At 44.7% G+C, this 18079-nt stretch overlaps 14 non-coding genes across 14 annotated transcripts; all 14 read right to left on the minus strand.

Annotated features, from left to right (window-relative positions):
* Positions 1-798: 798 nt before the first annotated feature.
* LOC141211145 (U2 spliceosomal RNA) lies at positions 799-989 on the minus strand. Its single transcript, XR_012281130.1, has one exon. It is a non-coding gene; the product is annotated as a U2 spliceosomal RNA (small nuclear RNA).
* Positions 990-2104: 1115 nt separating this feature from the next.
* On the minus strand, positions 2105-2295 carry LOC141211147 (U2 spliceosomal RNA). Its single transcript, XR_012281131.1, has one exon. It is a non-coding gene; the product is annotated as a U2 spliceosomal RNA (small nuclear RNA).
* A 1109-nt stretch (positions 2296-3404) lies between these two features.
* On the minus strand, positions 3405-3595 carry LOC141211475 (U2 spliceosomal RNA). Its single transcript, XR_012281448.1, has one exon. It is a non-coding gene; the product is annotated as a U2 spliceosomal RNA (small nuclear RNA).
* A 1115-nt stretch (positions 3596-4710) lies between these two features.
* On the minus strand, positions 4711-4901 carry LOC141211148 (U2 spliceosomal RNA). Its single transcript, XR_012281132.1, has one exon. It is a non-coding gene; the product is annotated as a U2 spliceosomal RNA (small nuclear RNA).
* A 1109-nt stretch (positions 4902-6010) lies between these two features.
* LOC141211149 (U2 spliceosomal RNA) lies at positions 6011-6201 on the minus strand. The gene has a single exon (XR_012281133.1). It is a non-coding gene; the product is annotated as a U2 spliceosomal RNA (small nuclear RNA).
* Positions 6202-7310: 1109 nt separating this feature from the next.
* On the minus strand, positions 7311-7501 carry LOC141211151 (U2 spliceosomal RNA). The gene has a single exon (XR_012281135.1). It is a non-coding gene; the product is annotated as a U2 spliceosomal RNA (small nuclear RNA).
* A 1115-nt stretch (positions 7502-8616) lies between these two features.
* On the minus strand, positions 8617-8807 carry LOC141211152 (U2 spliceosomal RNA). Its single transcript, XR_012281136.1, has one exon. It is a non-coding gene; the product is annotated as a U2 spliceosomal RNA (small nuclear RNA).
* A 1109-nt stretch (positions 8808-9916) lies between these two features.
* On the minus strand, positions 9917-10107 carry LOC141211153 (U2 spliceosomal RNA). Its single transcript, XR_012281137.1, has one exon. It is a non-coding gene; the product is annotated as a U2 spliceosomal RNA (small nuclear RNA).
* Positions 10108-11216: 1109 nt separating this feature from the next.
* On the minus strand, positions 11217-11407 carry LOC141211154 (U2 spliceosomal RNA). Its single transcript, XR_012281138.1, has one exon. It is a non-coding gene; the product is annotated as a U2 spliceosomal RNA (small nuclear RNA).
* A 1115-nt stretch (positions 11408-12522) lies between these two features.
* LOC141211155 (U2 spliceosomal RNA) lies at positions 12523-12713 on the minus strand. The gene has a single exon (XR_012281139.1). It is a non-coding gene; the product is annotated as a U2 spliceosomal RNA (small nuclear RNA).
* Positions 12714-13822: 1109 nt separating this feature from the next.
* LOC141211156 (U2 spliceosomal RNA) lies at positions 13823-14013 on the minus strand. The gene has a single exon (XR_012281140.1). It is a non-coding gene; the product is annotated as a U2 spliceosomal RNA (small nuclear RNA).
* A 1109-nt stretch (positions 14014-15122) lies between these two features.
* LOC141211157 (U2 spliceosomal RNA) lies at positions 15123-15313 on the minus strand. The gene has a single exon (XR_012281141.1). It is a non-coding gene; the product is annotated as a U2 spliceosomal RNA (small nuclear RNA).
* Positions 15314-16422: 1109 nt separating this feature from the next.
* Positions 16423-16613, minus strand: LOC141211158 (U2 spliceosomal RNA). The gene has a single exon (XR_012281142.1). It is a non-coding gene; the product is annotated as a U2 spliceosomal RNA (small nuclear RNA).
* Positions 16614-17722: 1109 nt separating this feature from the next.
* On the minus strand, positions 17723-17913 carry LOC141211159 (U2 spliceosomal RNA). Its single transcript, XR_012281143.1, has one exon. It is a non-coding gene; the product is annotated as a U2 spliceosomal RNA (small nuclear RNA).
* Positions 17914-18079: the final 166 nt, after the last annotated feature.

Consider the following 18079-nt stretch of genomic DNA (forward strand, 5'->3'; position numbering starts at 1 on the left):
TTACATACCTCTCCTGCTGCTGCTGGCTGTCCAGCAGCAGACTGAAGGTGGCTGCTGCTGTGCACAGGTATATAAAGGCTCAGAGCCTATTATGACACGCGCAGCCAGCGTTCCATTGCCACATTCCATCTACTGCAGGCAGGATACCTGGCTGGCTGAATGTCGCTGAGAAGCTCACAGAGACCGCCATAAGCAACAGTTTAACAGAATGCCACAGACTAATCAACCAAACTTTTTGGGTTGGGTTCTCTTTTATAGTCTGCAGGCATTAAATGAAAGAAGTCAGTGTTCCAGCAGAAGGAGACAACGTTTCAGAAAAGGCATTGTAGCAAACCAAAAAAGAAATTTTAAGCGCAGCAGAGTAACCAGCGCACATACCTGTTAGCTCAGGTGAGTTTAAAAGGCTGCTGTTGATAACAAGGGCATTTGCTAAATAGATGGTGTGTGTGCAACAATATACTGAAAGGTCAATTATATTGTGCAGCTTATCTCACCACCTGTAGTTATTTAGGTGAAAGCTCCAAAATGCTTGCCTAATATGTCTGTTTATCCAAAAGGAAGTAAAAAGGGAGAGCTAGAAAGATAGCATTGCATCACATTACATGGCAATGCAATGCACAGTTGCTGAAGTTGAACCAAAATGAGCTTGTAATCTGGCTTCTGCAACTTTGAACATGAAAAATCCAATGAGGAGAAGAAAAGCAAAGCCAAAGAGTCCATCCCAAAATCCGACAAACAAGCAAAATGAACAAAAAACATTGAATTCAATTCTTTCTGATTTTAGAAACTGCATTAAAGAAGGGGTGCACCGGTCCTGGAGATACTGCAATACCAGGTCAATGCGTGGAGTGGACAGAGCAAGCTCTTTTTCCATCTCCCTGTTCTAAAAATCCATTTAATATATGGTCCCCAGATAGGGGACGTATCAGATATTAAACTGATAAGAACAGATACTACACTTGATCTTAGCCAAAAGGCCGAGAAGCGATAACCAGAATTGGTTTCAAACTACGGAGCCACCCAAGGATCCTGAAAAGTCCATTTGTGAAGATGGGCTCCTGGACTCCCGTTAAGAAGACATGTTGTCAACCTCTAGATCCCTTACATGCCTGCACTTTTCGGATTGCTGCTGCTGCAATCCACGCGTTTTAGATCTGCATAACTCCACCTCTTTAAACACAGCACCTTCACCCCCTGCTGTTCCCACCCGCCTCAACACCGTTGGAAGGGAGGAGAACCAATTAAGGCGGGGGGTGGGGTGGAACGAGCAGCTGTCTACCCTTAGCAGGAGGGCTCCTGATTACATACCTCTCCTGCTGCTGCTGCTGCTGGCTGTCCAGCAGCAGACTGAAGGTGGCTGCTGCTGTGCACAGGTATATAAAGGCTCAGAGCCTATTATGACACGCGCAGCCAGCGTTCCATTGCCACATTCCATCTACTGCAGGCAGGATACCTGGCTGGCTGAATGTCGCTGAGAAGCTCACAGAGACCGCCATAAGCAACAGTTTAACAGAATGCCACAGACTAATCAACCAAACTTTTTGGGTTGGGTTCTCTTTTATAGTCTGCAGGCATTAAATGAAAGAAGTCAGTGTTCCAGCAGATGGAGACAACGTTTCAGAAAAGGCATTGTAGCAAACCAAAAAAGAAATTTTAAGCGCAGCAGAGTAACCAGCGCACATACCTGTTAGCTCAGGTGAGTTTAAAAGGCTGCTGTTGATAACAAGGGCATTTGCTAAATAGATGGTGTGTGTGCAACAATATACTGAAAGGTCAATTATATTGTGCAGCTTATCTCACCACCTGTAGTTATTTAGGTGAAAGCTCCAAAATGCTTGCCTAATATGTCTGTTTATCCAAAAGGAAGTAAAAAGGGAGAGCTAGAAAGATAGCATTGCATCACATTACATGGCAATGCAATGCACAGTTGCTGAAGTTGAACCAAAATGAGCTTGTAATCTGGCTTCTGCAACTTTGAACATGAAAAATCCAATGAGGAGAAGAAAAGCAAAGCCAAAGAGTCCATCCCAAAATCCGACAAACAAGCAAAATGAACAAAAAACATTGAATTCAATTCTTTCTGATTTTAGAAACTGCATTAAAGAAGGGGTGCACCGGTCCTGGAGATACTGCAATACCAGGTCAATGCGTGGAGTGGACAGAGCAAGCTCTTTTTCCATCTCCCTGTTCTAAAAATCCATTTAATATATGGTCCCCAGATAGGGGACGTATCAGATATTAAACTGATAAGAACAGATACTACACTTGATCTTAGCCAAAAGGCCGAGAAGCGATAACCAGAATTGGTTTCAAACTACGGAGCCACCCAAGGATCCTGAAAAGTCCATTTGTGGAGATGAGCTCCTGGACTCCCGTTAAGAAGACATGTTGTCAACCTCTAGATCCCTTACATGCCTGCACTTTTCGGCTTGCTGCTGCTGCAATCCACGCGTTTTAGATCTGCATAACTCCACCTCTTTAAACACAGCACCTTCACCCCCTGCTGTTCCCACCCGCCTCAACACCGTTGGAAGGGAGGAGAACCAATTAAGGCGGGGGGTGGGGTGGAACGAGCAGCTGTCTACCCTTAGCAGGAGGGCTCCTGATTACATACCTCTCCTGCTGCTGCTGGCTGTCCAGCAGCAGACTGAAGGTGGCTGCTGCTGTGCACAGGTATATAAAGGCTCAGAGCCTATTATGACACGCGCAGCCAGCGTTCCATTGCCACATTCCATCTACTGCAGGCAGGATACCTGGCTGGCTGAATGTCGCTGAGAAGCTCACAGAGACCGCCATAAGCAACAGTTTAACAGAATGCCACAGACTAATCAACCAAACTTTTTGGGTTGGGTTCTCTTTTATAGTCTGCAGGCATTAAATGAAAGAAGTCAGTGTTCCAGCAGAAGGAGACAACGTTTCAGAAAAGGCATTGTAGCAAACCAAAAAAGAAATTTTAAGCGCAGCAGAGTAACCAGCGCACATACCTGTTAGCTCAGGTGAGTTTAAAAGGCTGCTGTTGATAACAAGGGCATTTGCTAAATAGATGGTGTGTGTGCAACAATATACTGAAAGGTCAATTATATTGTGCAGCTTATCTCACCACCTGTAGTTATTTAGGTGAAAGCTCCAAAATGCTTGCCTAATATGTCTGTTTATCCAAAAGGAAGTAAAAAGGGAGAGCTAGAAAGATAGCATTGCATCACATTACATGGCAATGCAATGCACAGTTGCTGAAGTTGAACCAAAATGAGCTTGTAATCTGGCTTCTGCAACTTTGAACATGAAAAATCCAATGAGGAGAAGAAAAGCAAAGCCAAAGAGTCCATCCCAAAATCCGACAAACAAGCAAAATGAACAAAAAACATTGAATTCAATTCTTTCTGATTTTAGAAACTGCATTAAAGAAGGGGTGCACCGGTCCTGGAGATACTGCAATACCAGGTCAATGCGTGGAGTGGACAGAGCAAGCTCTTTTTCCATCTCCCTGTTCTAAAAATCCATTTAATATATGGTCCCCAGACAGGGGACGTATCAGATATTAAACTGATAAGAACAGATACTACACTTGATCTTAGCCAAAAGGCCGAGAAGCGATAACCAGAATTGGTTTCAAACTACGGAGCCACCCAAGGATCCTGAAAAGTCCATTTGTGGAGATGGGCTCCTGGACTCCCGTTAAGAAGACATGTTGTCAACCTCTAGATCCCTTACATGCCTGCACTTTTCGGATTGCTGCTGCTGCAATCCACGCGTTTTAGATCTGCATAACTCCACCTCTTTAAACACAGCACCTTCACCCCCTGCTGTTCCCACCCGCCTCAACACCGTTGGAAGGGAGGAGAACCAATTAAGGCGGGGGGTGGGGTGGAACGAGCAGCTGTCTACCCTTAGCAGGAGGGCTCCTGATTACATACCTCTCCTGCTGCTGCTGCTGCTGGCTGTCCAGCAGCAGACTGAAGGTGGCTGCTGCTGTGCACAGGTATATAAAGGCTCAGAGCCTATTATGACACGCGCAGCCAGCGTTCCATTGCCACATTCCATCTACTGCAGGCAGGATACCTGGCTGGCTGAATGTCGCTGAGAAGCTCACAGAGACCGCCATAAGCAACAGTTTAACAGAATGCCACAGACTAATCAACCAAACTTTTTGGGTTGGGTTCTCTTTTATAGTCTGCAGGCATTAAATGAAAGAAGTCAGTGTTCCAGCAGATGGAGACAACGTTTCAGAAAAGGCATTGTAGCAAACCAAAAAAGAAATTTTAAGCGCAGCAGAGTAACCAGCGCACATACCTGTTAGCTCAGGTGAGTTTAAAAGGCTGCTGTTGATAACAAGGGCATTTGCTAAATAGATGGTGTGTGTGCAACAATATACTGAAAGGTCAATTATATTGTGCAGCTTATCTCACCACCTGTAGTTATTTAGGTGAAAGCTCCAAAATGCTTGCCTAATATGTCTGTTTATCCAAAAGGAAGTAAAAAGGGAGAGCTAGAAAGATAGCATTGCATCACATTACATGGCAATGCAATGCACAGTTGCTGAAGTTGAACCAAAATGAGCTTGTAATCTGGCTTCTGCAACTTTGAACATGAAAAATCCAATGAGGAGAAGAAAAGCAAAGCCAAAGAGTCCATCCCAAAATCCGACAAACAAGCAAAATGAACAAAAAACATTGAATTCAATTCTTTCTGATTTTAGAAACTGCATTAAAGAAGGGGTGCACCGGTCCTGGAGATACTGCAATACCAGGTCAATGCGTGGAGTGGACAGAGCAAGCTCTTTTTCCATCTCCCTGTTCTAAAAATCCATTTAATATATGGTCCCCAGATAGGGGACGTATCAGATATTAAACTGATAAGAACAGATACTACACTTGATCTTAGCCAAAAGGCCGAGAAGCGATAACCAGAATTGGTTTCAAACTACGGAGCCACCCAAGGATCCTGAAAAGTCCATTTGTGGAGATGAGCTCCTGGACTCCCGTTAAGAAGACATGTTGTCAACCTCTAGATCCCTTACATGCCTGCACTTTTCGGCTTGCTGCTGCTGCAATCCACGCGTTTTAGATCTGCATAACTCCACCTCTTTAAACACAGCACCTTCACCCCCTGCTGTTCCCACCCGCCTCAACACCGTTGGAAGGGAGGAGAACCAATTAAGGCGGGGGGTGGGGTGGAACGAGCAGCTGTCTACCCTTAGCAGGAGGGCTCCTGATTACATACCTCTCCTGCTGCTGCTGGCTGTCCAGCAGCAGACTGAAGGTGGCTGCTGCTGTGCACAGGTATATAAAGGCTCAGAGCCTATTATGACACGCGCAGCCAGCGTTCCATTGCCACATTCCATCTACTGCAGGCAGGATACCTGGCTGGCTGAATGTCGCTGAGAAGCTCACAGAGACCGCCATAAGCAACAGTTTAACAGAATGCCACAGACTAATCAACCAAACTTTTTGGGTTGGGTTCTCTTTTATAGTCTGCAGGCATTAAATGAAAGAAGTCAGTGTTCCAGCAGAAGGAGACAACGTTTCAGAAAAGGCATTGTAGCAAACCAAAAAAGAAATTTTAAGCGCAGCAGAGTAACCAGCGCACATACCTGTTAGCTCAGGTGAGTTTAAAAGGCTGCTGTTGATAACAAGGGCATTTGCTAAATAGATGGTGTGTGTGCAACAATATACTGAAAGGTCAATTATATTGTGCAGCTTATCTCACCACCTGTAGTTATTTAGGTGAAAGCTCCAAAATGCTTGCCTAATATGTCTGTTTATCCAAAAGGAAGTAAAAAGGGAGAGCTAGAAAGATAGCATTGCATCACATTACATGGCAATGCAATGCACAGTTGCTGAAGTTGAACCAAAATGAGCTTGTAATCTGGCTTCTGCAACTTTGAACATGAAAAATCCAATGAGGAGAAGAAAAGCAAAGCCAAAGAGTCCATCCCAAAATCCGACAAACAAGCAAAATGAACAAAAAACATTGAATTCAATTCTTTCTGATTTTAGAAACTGCATTAAAGAAGGGGTGCACCGGTCCTGGAGATACTGCAATACCAGGTCAATGCGTGGAGTGGACAGAGCAAGCTCTTTTTCCATCTCCCTGTTCTAAAAATCCATTTAATATATGGTCCCCAGATAGGGGACGTATCAGATATTAAACTGATAAGAACAGATACTACACTTGATCTTAGCCAAAAGGCCGAGAAGCGATAACCAGAATTGGTTTCAAACTACGGAGCCACCCAAGGATCCTGAAAAGTCCATTTGTGGAGATGAGCTCCTGGACTCCCGTTAAGAAGACATGTTGTCAACCTCTAGATCCCTTACATGCCTGCACTTTTCGGCTTGCTGCTGCTGCAATCCACGCGTTTTAGATCTGCATAACTCCACCTCTTTAAACACAGCACCTTCACCCCCTGCTGTTCCCACCCGCCTCAACACCGTTGGAAGGGAGGAGAACCAATTAAGGCGGGGGGTGGGGTGGAACGAGCAGCTGTCTACCCTTAGCAGGAGGGCTCCTGATTACATACCTCTCCTGCTGCTGCTGGCTGTCCAGCAGCAGACTGAAGGTGGCTGCTGCTGTGCACAGGTATATAAAGGCTCAGAGCCTATTATGACACGCGCAGCCAGCGTTCCATTGCCACATTCCATCTACTGCAGGCAGGATACCTGGCTGGCTGAATGTCACTGAGAAGCTCACAGAGACCGCCATAAGCAACAGTTTAACAGAATGCCACAGACTAATCAACCAAACTTTTTGGGTTGGGTTCTCTTTTATAGTCTGCAGGCATTAAATGAAAGAAGTCAGTGTTCCAGCAGAAGGAGACAACGTTTCAGAAAAGGCATTGTAGCAAACCAAAAAAGAAATTTTAAGCGCAGCAGAGTAACCAGCGCACATACCTGTTAGCTCAGGTGAGTTTAAAAGGCTGCTGTTGATAACAAGGGCATTTGCTAAATAGATGGTGTGTGTGCAACAATATACTGAAAGGTCAATTATATTGTGCAGCTTATCTCACCACCTGTAGTTATTTAGGTGAAAGCTCCAAAATGCTTGCCTAATATGTCTGTTTATCCAAAAGGAAGTAAAAAGGGAGAGCTAGAAAGATAGCATTGCATCACATTACATGGCAATGCAATGCACAGTTGCTGAAGTTGAACCAAAATGAGCTTGTAATCTGGCTTCTGCAACTTTGAACATGAAAAATCCAATGAGGAGAAGAAAAGCAAAGCCAAAGAGTCCATCCCAAAATCCGACAAACAAGCAAAATGAACAAAAAACATTGAATTCAATTCTTTCTGATTTTAGAAACTGCATTAAAGAAGGGGTGCACCGGTCCTGGAGATACTGCAATACCAGGTCAATGCGTGGAGTGGACAGAGCAAGCTCTTTTTCCATCTCCCTGTTCTAAAAATCCATTTAATATATGGTCCCCAGATAGGGGACGTATCAGATATTAAACTGATAAGAACAGATACTACACTTGATCTTAGCCAAAAGGCCGAGAAGCGATAACCAGAATTGGTTTCAAACTACGGAGCCACCCAAGGATCCTGAAAAGTCCATTTGTGGAGATGGGCTCCTGGACTCCCGTTAAGAAGACATGTTGTCAACCTCTAGATCCCTTACATGCCTGCACTTTTCGGATTGCTGCTGCTGCAATCCACGCGTTTTAGATCTGCATAACTCCACCTCTTTAAACACAGCACCTTCACCCCCTGCTGTTCCCACCCGCCTCAACACCGTTGGAAGGGAGGAGAACCAATTAAGGCGGGGGGTGGGGTGGAACGAGCAGCTGTCTACCCTTAGCAGGAGGGCTCCTGATTACATACCTCTCCTGCTGCTGCTGCTGCTGGCTGTCCAGCAGCAGACTGAAGGTGGCTGCTGCTGTGCACAGGTATATAAAGGCTCAGAGCCTATTATGACACGCGCAGCCAGCGTTCCATTGCCACATTCCATCTACTGCAGGCAGGATACCTGGCTGGCTGAATGTCGCTGAGAAGCTCACAGAGACCGCCATAAGCAACAGTTTAACAGAATGCCACAGACTAATCAACCAAACTTTTTGGGTTGGGTTCTCTTTTATAGTCTGCAGGCATTAAATGAAAGAAGTCAGTGTTCCAGCAGATGGAGACAACGTTTCAGAAAAGGCATTGTAGCAAACCAAAAAAGAAATTTTAAGCGCAGCAGAGTAACCAGCGCACATACCTGTTAGCTCAGGTGAGTTTAAAAGGCTGCTGTTGATAACAAGGGCATTTGCTAAATAGATGGTGTGTGTGCAACAATATACTGAAAGGTCAATTATATTGTGCAGCTTATCTCACCACCTGTAGTTATTTAGGTGAAAGCTCCAAAATGCTTGCCTAATATGTCTGTTTATCCAAAAGGAAGTAAAAAGGGAGAGCTAGAAAGATAGCATTGCATCACATTACATGGCAATGCAATGCACAGTTGCTGAAGTTGAACCAAAATGAGCTTGTAATCTGGCTTCTGCAACTTTGAACATGAAAAATCCAATGAGGAGAAGAAAAGCAAAGCCAAAGAGTCCATCCCAAAATCCGACAAACAAGCAAAATGAACAAAAAACATTGAATTCAATTCTTTCTGATTTTAGAAACTGCATTAAAGAAGGGGTGCACCGGTCCTGGAGATACTGCAATACCAGGTCAATGCGTGGAGTGGACAGAGCAAGCTCTTTTTCCATCTCCCTGTTCTAAAAATCCATTTAATATATGGTCCCCAGATAGGGGACGTATCAGATATTAAACTGATAAGAACAGATACTACACTTGATCTTAGCCAAAAGGCCGAGAAGCGATAACCAGAATTGGTTTCAAACTACGGAGCCACCCAAGGATCCTGAAAAGTCCATTTGTGGAGATGAGCTCCTGGACTCCCGTTAAGAAGACATGTTGTCAACCTCTAGATCCCTTACATGCCTGCACTTTTCGGCTTGCTGCTGCTGCAATCCACGCGTTTTAGATCTGCATAACTCCACCTCTTTAAACACAGCACCTTCACCCCCTGCTGTTCCCACCCGCCTCAACACCGTTGGAAGGGAGGAGAACCAATTAAGGCGGGGGGTGGGGTGGAACGAGCAGCTGTCTACCCTTAGCAGGAGGGCTCCTGATTACATACCTCTCCTGCTGCTGCTGGCTGTCCAGCAGCAGACTGAAGGTGGCTGCTGCTGTGCACAGGTATATAAAGGCTCAGAGCCTATTATGACACGCGCAGCCAGCGTTCCATTGCCACATTCCATCTACTGCAGGCAGGATACCTGGCTGGCTGAATGTCGCTGAGAAGCTCACAGAGACCGCCATAAGCAACAGTTTAACAGAATGCCACAGACTAATCAACCAAACTTTTTGGGTTGGGTTCTCTTTTATAGTCTGCAGGCATTAAATGAAAGAAGTCAGTGTTCCAGCAGAAGGAGACAACGTTTCAGAAAAGGCATTGTAGCAAACCAAAAAAGAAATTTTAAGCGCAGCAGAGTAACCAGCGCACATACCTGTTAGCTCAGGTGAGTTTAAAAGGCTGCTGTTGATAACAAGGGCATTTGCTAAATAGATGGTGTGTGTGCAACAATATACTGAAAGGTCAATTATATTGTGCAGCTTATCTCACCACCTGTAGTTATTTAGGTGAAAGCTCCAAAATGCTTGCCTAATATGTCTGTTTATCCAAAAGGAAGTAAAAAGGGAGAGCTAGAAAGATAGCATTGCATCACATTACATGGCAATGCAATGCACAGTTGCTGAAGTTGAACCAAAATGAGCTTGTAATCTGGCTTCTGCAACTTTGAACATGAAAAATCCAATGAGGAGAAGAAAAGCAAAGCCAAAGAGTCCATCCCAAAATCCGACAAACAAGCAAAATGAACAAAAAACATTGAATTCAATTCTTTCTGATTTTAGAAACTGCATTAAAGAAGGGGTGCACCGGTCCTGGAGATACTGCAATACCAGGTCAATGCGTGGAGTGGACAGAGCAAGCTCTTTTTCCATCTCCCTGTTCTAAAAATCCATTTAATATATGGTCCCCAGATAGGGGACGTATCAGATATTAAACTGATAAGAACAGATACTACACTTGATCTTAGCCAAAAGGCCGAGAAGCGATAACCAGAATTGGTTTCAAACTACGGAGCCACCCAAGGATCCTGAAAAGTCCATTTGTGGAGATGAGCTCCTGGACTCCCGTTAAGAAGACATGTTGTCAACCTCTAGATCCCTTACATGCCTGCACTTTTCGGCTTGCTGCTGCTGCAATCCACGCGTTTTAGATCTGCATAACTCCACCTCTTTAAACACAGCACCTTCACCCCCTGCTGTTCCCACCCGCCTCAACACCGTTGGAAGGGAGGAGAACCAATTAAGGCGGGGGGTGGGGTGGAACGAGCAGCTGTCTACCCTTAGCAGGAGGGCTCCTGATTACATACCTCTCCTGCTGCTGCTGGCTGTCCAGCAGCAGACTGAAGGTGGCTGCTGCTGTGCACAGGTATATAAAGGCTCAGAGCCTATTATGACACGCGCAGCCAGCGTTCCATTGCCACATTCCATCTACTGCAGGCAGGATACCTGGCTGGCTGAATGTCACTGAGAAGCTCACAGAGACCGCCATAAGCAACAGTTTAACAGAATGCCACAGACTAATCAACCAAACTTTTTGGGTTGGGTTCTCTTTTATAGTCTGCAGGCATTAAATGAAAGAAGTCAGTGTTCCAGCAGAAGGAGACAACGTTTCAGAAAAGGCATTGTAGCAAACCAAAAAAGAAATTTTAAGCGCAGCAGAGTAACCAGCGCACATACCTGTTAGCTCAGGTGAGTTTAAAAGGCTGCTGTTGATAACAAGGGCATTTGCTAAATAGATGGTGTGTGTGCAACAATATACTGAAAGGTCAATTATATTGTGCAGCTTATCTCACCACCTGTAGTTATTTAGGTGAAAGCTCCAAAATGCTTGCCTAATATGTCTGTTTATCCAAAAGGAAGTAAAAAGGGAGAGCTAGAAAGATAGCATTGCATCACATTACATGGCAATGCAATGCACAGTTGCTGAAGTTGAACCAAAATGAGCTTGTAATCTGGCTTCTGCAACTTTGAACATGAAAAATCCAATGAGGAGAAGAAAAGCAAAGCCAAAGAGTCCATCCCAAAATCCGACAAACAAGCAAAATGAACAAAAAACATTGAATTCAATTCTTTCTGATTTTAGAAACTGCATTAAAGAAGGGGTGCACCGGTCCTGGAGATACTGCAATACCAGGTCAATGCGTGGAGTGGACAGAGCAAGCTCTTTTTCCATCTCCCTGTTCTAAAAATCCATTTAATATATGGTCCCCAGATAGGGGACGTATCAGATATTAAACTGATAAGAACAGATACTACACTTGATCTTAGCCAAAAGGCCGAGAAGCGATAACCAGAATTGGTTTCAAACTACGGAGCCACCCAAGGATCCTGAAAAGTCCATTTGTGGAGATGGGCTCCTGGACTCCCGTTAAGAAGACATGTTGTCAACCTCTAGATCCCTTACATGCCTGCACTTTTCGGATTGCTGCTGCTGCAATCCACGCGTTTTAGATCTGCATAACTCCACCTCTTTAAACACAGCACCTTCACCCCCTGCTGTTCCCACCCGCCTCAACACCGTTGGAAGGGAGGAGAACCAATTAAGGCGGGGGGTGGGGTGGAACGAGCAGCTGTCTACCCTTAGCAGGAGGGCTCCTGATTACATACCTCTCCTGCTGCTGCTGCTGCTGGCTGTCCAGCAGCAGACTGAAGGTGGCTGCTGCTGTGCACAGGTATATAAAGGCTCAGAGCCTATTATGACACGCGCAGCCAGCGTTCCATTGCCACATTCCATCTACTGCAGGCAGGATACCTGGCTGGCTGAATGTCGCTGAGAAGCTCACAGAGACCGCCATAAGCAACAGTTTAACAGAATGCCACAGACTAATCAACCAAACTTTTTGGGTTGGGTTCTCTTTTATAGTCTGCAGGCATTAAATGAAAGAAGTCAGTGTTCCAGCAGATGGAGACAACGTTTCAGAAAAGGCATTGTAGCAAACCAAAAAAGAAATTTTAAGCGCAGCAGAGTAACCAGCGCACATACCTGTTAGCTCAGGTGAGTTTAAAAGGCTGCTGTTGATAACAAGGGCATTTGCTAAATAGATGGTGTGTGTGCAACAATATACTGAAAGGTCAATTATATTGTGCAGCTTATCTCACCACCTGTAGTTATTTAGGTGAAAGCTCCAAAATGCTTGCCTAATATGTCTGTTTATCCAAAAGGAAGTAAAAAGGGAGAGCTAGAAAGATAGCATTGCATCACATTACATGGCAATGCAATGCACAGTTGCTGAAGTTGAACCAAAATGAGCTTGTAATCTGGCTTCTGCAACTTTGAACATGAAAAATCCAATGAGGAGAAGAAAAGCAAAGCCAAAGAGTCCATCCCAAAATCCGACAAACAAGCAAAATGAACAAAAAACATTGAATTCAATTCTTTCTGATTTTAGAAACTGCATTAAAGAAGGGGTGCACCGGTCCTGGAGATACTGCAATACCAGGTCAATGCGTGGAGTGGACAGAGCAAGCTCTTTTTCCATCTCCCTGTTCTAAAAATCCATTTAATATATGGTCCCCAGATAGGGGACGTATCAGATATTAAACTGATAAGAACAGATACTACACTTGATCTTAGCCAAAAGGCCGAGAAGCGATAACCAGAATTGGTTTCAAACTACGGAGCCACCCAAGGATCCTGAAAAGTCCATTTGTGGAGATGAGCTCCTGGACTCCCGTTAAGAAGACATGTTGTCAACCTCTAGATCCCTTACATGCCTGCACTTTTCGGCTTGCTGCTGCTGCAATCCACGCGTTTTAGATCTGCATAACTCCACCTCTTTAAACACAGCACCTTCACCCCCTGCTGTTCCCACCCGCCTCAACACCGTTGGAAGGGAGGAGAACCAATTAAGGCGGGGGGTGGGGTGGAACGAGCAGCTGTCTACCCTTAGCAGGAGGGCTCCTGATTACATACCTCTCCTGCTGCTGCTGGCTGTCCAGCAGCAGACTGAAGGTGGCTGCTGCTGTGCACAGGTATATAAAGGCTCAGAGCCTATTATGACACGCGCAGCCAGCGTTCCATTGCCACATTCCATCTACTGCAGGCAGGATACCTGGCTGGCTGAATGTCGCTGAGAAGCTCACAGAGACCGCCATAAGCAACAGTTTAACAGAATGCCACAGACTAATCAACCAAACTTTTTGGGTTGGGTTCTCTTTTATAGTCTGCAGGCATTAAATGAAAGAAGTCAGTGTTCCAGCAGAAGGAGACAACGTTTCAGAAAAGGCATTGTAGCAAACCAAAAAAGAAATTTTAAGCGCAGCAGAGTAACCAGCGCACATACCTGTTAGCTCAGGTGAGTTTAAAAGGCTGCTGTTGATAACAAGGGCATTTGCTAAATAGATGGTGTGTGTGCAACAATATACTGAAAGGTCAATTATATTGTGCAGCTTATCTCACCACCTGTAGTTATTTAGGTGAAAGCTCCAAAATGCTTGCCTAATATGTCTGTTTATCCAAAAGGAAGTAAAAAGGGAGAGCTAGAAAGATAGCATTGCATCACATTACATGGCAATGCAATGCACAGTTGCTGAAGTTGAACCAAAATGAGCTTGTAATCTGGCTTCTGCAACTTTGAACATGAAAAATCCAATGAGGAGAAGAAAAGCAAAGCCAAAGAGTCCATCCCAAAATCCGACAAACAAGCAAAATGAACAAAAAACATTGAATTCAATTCTTTCTGATTTTAGAAACTGCATTAAAGAAGGGGTGCACCGGTCCTGGAGATACTGCAATACCAGGTCAATGCGTGGAGTGGACAGAGCAAGCTCTTTTTCCATCTCCCTGTTCTAAAAATCCATTTAATATATGGTCCCCAGATAGGGGACGTATCAGATATTAAACTGATAAGAACAGATACTACACTTGATCTTAGCCAAAAGGCCGAGAAGCGATAACCAGAATTGGTTTCAAACTACGGAGCCACCCAAGGATCCTGAAAAGTCCATTTGTGGAGATGAGCTCCTGGACTCCCGTTAAGAAGACATGTTGTCAACCTCTAGATCCCTTACATGCCTGCACTTTTCGGCTTGCTGCTGCTGCAATCCACGCGTTTTAGATCTGCATAACTCCACCTCTTTAAACACAGCACCTTCACCCCCTGCTGTTCCCACCCGCCTCAACACCGTTGGAAGGGAGGAGAACCAATTAAGGCGGGGGGTGGGGTGGAACGAGCAGCTGTCTACCCTTAGCAGGAGGGCTCCTGATTACATACCTCTCCTGCTGCTGCTGGCTGTCCAGCAGCAGACTGAAGGTGGCTGCTGCTGTGCACAGGTATATAAAGGCTCAGAGCCTATTATGACACGCGCAGCCAGCGTTCCATTGCCACATTCCATCTACTGCAGGCAGGATACCTGGCTGGCTGAATGTCACTGAGAAGCTCACAGAGACCGCCATAAGCAACAGTTTAACAGAATGCCACAGACTAATCAACCAAACTTTTTGGGTTGGGTTCTCTTTTATAGTCTGCAGGCATTAAATGAAAGAAGTCAGTGTTCCAGCAGAAGGAGACAACGTTTCAGAAAAGGCATTGTAGCAAACCAAAAAAGAAATTTTAAGCGCAGCAGAGTAACCAGCGCACATACCTGTTAGCTCAGGTGAGTTTAAAAGGCTGCTGTTGATAACAAGGGCATTTGCTAAATAGATGGTGTGTGTGCAACAATATACTGAAAGGTCAATTATATTGTGCAGCTTATCTCACCACCTGTAGTTATTTAGGTGAAAGCTCCAAAATGCTTGCCTAATATGTCTGTTTATCCAAAAGGAAGTAAAAAGGGAGAGCTAGAAAGATAGCATTGCATCACATTACATGGCAATGCAATGCACAGTTGCTGAAGTTGAACCAAAATGAGCTTGTAATCTGGCTTCTGCAACTTTGAACATGAAAAATCCAATGAGGAGAAGAAAAGCAAAGCCAAAGAGTCCATCCCAAAATCCGACAAACAAGCAAAATGAACAAAAAACATTGAATTCAATTCTTTCTGATTTTAGAAACTGCATTAAAGAAGGGGTGCACCGGTCCTGGAGATACTGCAATACCAGGTCAATGCGTGGAGTGGACAGAGCAAGCTCTTTTTCCATCTCCCTGTTCTAAAAATCCATTTAATATATGGTCCCCAGATAGGGGACGTATCAGATATTAAACTGATAAGAACAGATACTACACTTGATCTTAGCCAAAAGGCCGAGAAGCGATAACCAGAATTGGTTTCAAACTACGGAGCCACCCAAGGATCCTAAAAAGTCCATTTGTGGAGATGAGCTCCTGGACTCCCGTTAAGAAGACATGTTGTCAACCTCTAGATCCCTTACATGCCTGCACTTTTCGGCTTGCTGCTGCTGCAATCCACGCGTTTTAGATCTGCATAACTCCACCTCTTTAAACACAGCACCTTCACCCCCTGCTGTTCCCACCCGCCTCAACACCGTTGGAAGGGAGGAGAACCAATTAAGGCGGGGGGTGGGGTGGAACGAGCAGCTGTCTACCCTTAGCAGGAGGGCTCCTGATTACATACCTCTCCTGCTGCTGCTGGCTGTCCAGCAGCAGACTGAAGGTGGCTGCTGCTGTGCACAGGTATATAAAGGCTCAGAGCCTATTATGACACGCGCAGCCAGCGTTCCATTGCCACATTCCATCTACTGCAGGCAGGATACCTGGCTGGCTGAATGTCGCTGAGAAGCTCACAGAGACCGCCATAAGCAACAGTTTAACAGAATGCCACAGACTAATCAACCAAACTTTTTGGGTTGGGTTCTCTTTTATAGTCTGCAGGCATTAAATGAAAGAAGTCAGTGTTCCAGCAGAAGGAGACAACGTTTCAGAAAAGGCATTGTAGCAAACCAAAAAAGAAATTTTAAGCGCAGCAGAGTAACCAGCGCACATACCTGTTAGCTCAGGTGAGTTTAAAAGGCTGCTGTTGATAACAAGGGCATTTGCTAAATAGATGGTGTGTGTGCAACAATATACTGAAAGGTCAATTATATTGTGCAGCTTATCTCACCACCTGTAGTTATTTAGGTGAAAGCTCCAAAATGCTTGCCTAATATGTCTGTTTATCCAAAAGGAAGTAAAAAGGGAGAGCTAGAAAGATAGCATTGCATCACATTACATGGCAATGCAATGCACAGTTGCTGAAGTTGAACCAAAATGAGCTTGTAATCTGGCTTCTGCAACTTTGAACATGAAAAATCCAATGAGGAGAAGAAAAGCAAAGCCAAAGAGTCCATCCCAAAATCCGACAAACAAGCAAAATGAACAAAAAACATTGAATTCAATTCTTTCTGATTTTAGAAACTGCATTAAAGAAGGGGTGCACCGGTCCTGGAGATACTGCAATACCAGGTCAATGCGTGGAGTGGACAGAGCAAGCTCTTTTTCCATCTCCCTGTTCTAAAAATCCATTTAATATATGGTCCCCAGATAGGGGACGTATCAGATATTAAACTGATAAGAACAGATACTACACTTGATCTTAGCCAAAAGGCCGAGAAGCGATAACCAGAATTGGTTTCAAACTACGGAGCCACCCAAGGATCCTGAAAAGTCCATTTGTGGAGATGAGCTCCTGGACTCCCGTTAAGAAGACATGTTGTCAACCTCTAGATCCCTTACATGCCTGCACTTTTCGGCTTGCTGCTGCTGCAATCCACGCGTTTTAGATCTGCATAACTCCACCTCTTTAAACACAGCACCTTCACCCCCTGCTGTTCCCACCCGCCTCAACACCGTTGGAAGGGAGGAGAACCAATTAAGGCGGGGGGTGGGGTGGAACGAGCAGCTGTCTACCCTTAGCAGGAGGGCTCCTGATTACATACCTCTCCTGCTGCTGCTGGCTGTCCAGCAGCAGACTGAAGGTGGCTGCTGCTGTGCACAGGTATATAAAGGCTCAGAGCCTATTATGACACGCGCAGCCAGCGTTCCATTGCCACATTCCATCTACTGCAGGCAGGATACCTGGCTGGCTGAATGTCGCTGAGAAGCTCACAGAGACCGCCATAAGCAACAGTTTAACAGAATGCCACAGACTAATCAACCAAACTTTTTGGGTTGGGTTCTCTTTTATAGTCTGCAGGCATTAAATGAAAGAAGTCAGTGTTCCAGCAGAAGGAGACAACGTTTCAGAAAAGGCATTGTAGCAAACCAAAAAAGAAATTTTAAGCGCAGCAGAGTAACCAGCGCACATACCTGTTAGCTCAGGTGAGTTTAAAAGGCTGCTGTTGATAACAAGGGCATTTGCTAAATAGATGGTGTGTGTGCAACAATATACTGAAAGGTCAATTATATTGTGCAGCTTATCTCACCACCTGTAGTTATTTAGGTGAAAGCTCCAAAATGCTTGCCTAATATGTCTGTTTATCCAAAAGGAAGTAAAAAGGGAGAGCTAGAAAGATAGCATTGCATCACATTACATGGCAATGCAATGCACAGTTGCTGAAGTTGAACCAAAATGAGCTTGTAATCTGGCTTCTGCAACTTTGAACATGAAAAATCCAATGAGGAGAAGAAAAGCAAAGCCAAAGAGTCCATCCCAAAATCCGACAAACAAGCAAAATGAACAAAAAACATTGAATTCAATTCTTTCTGATTTTAGAAACTGCATTAAAGAAGGGGTGCACCGGTCCTGGAGATACTGCAATACCAGGTCAATGCGTGGAGTGGACAGAGCAAGCTCTTTTTCCATCTCCCTGTTCTAAAAATCCATTTAATATATGGTCCCCAGATAGGGGACGTATCAGATATTAAACTGATAAGAACAGATACTACACTTGATCTTAGCCAAAAGGCCGAGAAGCGATAACCAGAATTGGTTTCAAACTACGGAGCCACCCAAGGATCCTGAAAAGTCCATTTGTGGAGATGGGCTCCTGGACTCCCGTTAAGAAGACATGTTGTCAACCTCTAGATCCCTTACATGCCTGCACTTTTCGGATTGCTGCTGCTGCAATCCACGCGTTTTAGATC

The sequence above is a fragment of the Phyllobates terribilis genome, unplaced genomic scaffold, assembly GCF_046119375.1.
Source record: "Phyllobates terribilis strain yellow unplaced genomic scaffold, ASM4611937v1 Scaffold_170__1_contigs__length_4071412, whole genome shotgun sequence".
Taxonomy (NCBI): domain Eukaryota; kingdom Metazoa; phylum Chordata; class Amphibia; order Anura; family Dendrobatidae; genus Phyllobates; species Phyllobates terribilis.